The sequence below is a fragment of the Eretmochelys imbricata genome, chromosome 6 (assembly GCF_965152235.1).
Source record: "Eretmochelys imbricata isolate rEreImb1 chromosome 6, rEreImb1.hap1, whole genome shotgun sequence".
NCBI classification, from domain to species: Eukaryota; Metazoa; Chordata; order Testudines; family Cheloniidae; genus Eretmochelys; species Eretmochelys imbricata.
The window spans coordinates 131,039,242-131,041,591 of NC_135577.1; the positions used below are offsets into that span (position 1 = coordinate 131,039,242).

The 2,350-nt window shown below is 44.1% G+C and overlaps 1 protein-coding gene across 5 annotated transcripts in view; it reads right to left on the minus strand.

Moving 5' to 3' along the window:
• The window catches only part of PRPF39 (pre-mRNA processing factor 39), a 30,218-nt gene that overhangs the window by 1,799 nt on the left and 26,069 nt on the right, over positions 1 to 2,350 (minus strand). The gene's annotated exons all lie outside the window — the stretch shown is intronic.

Sequence of the window (2,350 nt, forward strand, 5' to 3'; positions counted from 1 at the left end):
GAGAGGCTGAGGGAGCTGGGATTGTTTAGCCTGCAGAAGAGAAGAATGAGGGGGGATTTGATAGCTGCTTTCAACTATCTGAAAGAGGGTTCCAAAGAGGATGGCTCTAGACTGTTCTCAATGGTAGCAGATGACAGAACGAGGAGTAATGGTCTCAAGTTGCAGTGGGGGAGGTTTAGGTTGGATATTAGGAAAAACTTCTTCACTAGGAGGGTGGTGAAACACTGGAATGCGTTACCTAGGGAGGTGGTAGAATCTCCTTCCTTAGAGGTTTTTAAGGTCAGGCTTGACAAAGCCCTGGCTGGGATGATTTAACTGGGAATTGGTCCTGCTTCGAGCAGGGGGTTGGACTAGATGACCTTCTGGGGTCCCTTCCAACCCTGATATTCTATGATTTGTGAAGACTGCAATATCTCAAAGACCCCCAGTTACTGTACAGTACATACCATTCTCTCAGAGTACATGTCAGTGTGGATCCCAACATACATGACTGGCAAGAAGTCCCCTCACTGGATAATGGGAATGAGAAATTTTAAACTACTTTAGTCAAAAATTGAAGCATCGTTCCATCACTGGCATAATGTTTGACCATTTGGTCGGTGGGTTCGTACCTGGCAGATCTCAGATATTGGCGCATTCCTGAAGCAGGCTGAAGACACTGCTCTCTCTATGTAAGTTTCCTTAGGTACAGGACAGGACAAAAACCTCTCTTCTTTGTACAGGGTGCTGAAGGAATTATCTGAAGAAATCTCAGAACCACCGGCTATATTTCCAAACTCAAGGATGACCGGAGAAGTCCCTGAAGACTGGAGAAGGGCTAATGTGGTGCCCATTTTTAAAAAGGGAAAAGAGGAGGAGCCAGGGAATTACAGACCAGGCAGCCTGACCTTGGTACCTGAGAAGCTACTAGAGCAATGTATAAAACATTCCATGTGCAAATATCTGGAGGACGAAGGGGTGATCACCAGCAGCCAGAACAAGTTTACCAAGAAGAAATCGTGCCAAACCAGCTTGATTTCCTTCTCTGACAAAGTAACTGGTTTGGTGGATAGGAGGAATGCGGTAGACATCATATACTTGGATTTCAGCAAGGCTTTTGACACAGTCCCATGTGACATTCTAATAAGTAAGCTGGAGAAATGTGAGCTCCCTGGAACTACCAGTAAGTGGATACATAATTGGTTAACTGCACACAAAGAGCAACTATTAATGGAATGATGCTGGATTGGAGAGAGGTCTCAAGTGGAGTTCCCAGAGATCTGTTTTGGGTCCGGTGTTCTTTAACATTTTTATTAATGACCTGGATGTAGGAATTGAGATCAAATTTGCAGGTGAGACAAAACTGGGGTGAAGGGAGTGGGTTGCCAACACTCTGGAAGACAGAGCTAAAATCCAGAGAGATCTGGATAAATTGGAGACCTGGGCTACAGACAACAAAATGAAATTCAACAAAGACAAATGTGAGGTGCTACACCTAGGGAAGAGAAACAAAATGCATAAATACAGAATGGGGGATAACTGCCTTGCAAGCAGCACTGCTTAGAAGGATCTGGGAGTTGTGGTAGATCACAACCTCAACGTGAGTCAGCAATGCAATGCTCTTGCAAAAAAAGCAAATGCAATTTTAAGTTGCATGAACAGAGGCATAACATGCAAGTCACAGGAGGTGCTAGGACCGCTCTTCTCAGTGCTGCTTAGACCTCAGGTGGAGTACTGTGTCCAATTTTGGTCACCAATGTATAGAAACGATGTAGCGAAACTGGAAAGGATCCAGAGGCAAGTGACAAAGATGAGCAAAAGGACAGAATGCAAACCGTATGAGCAAAGGTTAAAGAACTGGGAATGTTTAGTTTAGAAAAGAGGAGATTAAGGGGGAAGACAAGATACGGTCTTCAAATACTCGAAAGGCTGCCATCAAAAAGATGGAGAAAACTCATTATTTGCCACAGAGAGTAGGACAAGAGGCAATGGGTTCAAACTACAGCATAGCAGATTTAGATTAAATCTCAAGAAAACCTTCCTGACTGTAAAAATAGCAGGACAATGGAACAGACCTCTAGGGAGTTCATGGAAGCGCCTTTATTGGAGGTTTTCAAAAGGAGGCTGGATAGCCATTTGTCTTGGACTGTTTAGCCCCAACAAATCCTGCATCTTGGCAGGGGTTAGACTAGATGACCCTTGCAGTCCCCTCTAACCCTATGGTTCTATGATTCTATAAATACCAGAAGTAAAAGCCTCTTCCCCTGTATTCTGGTACTACCTCCTCTTTGGCTCAAAGATGAAGCTACAAAGCTACTTCTGTTTGCAGCAGTCTCTTGTGACAAAGATCCAGTGAATGAAATTAGATGGA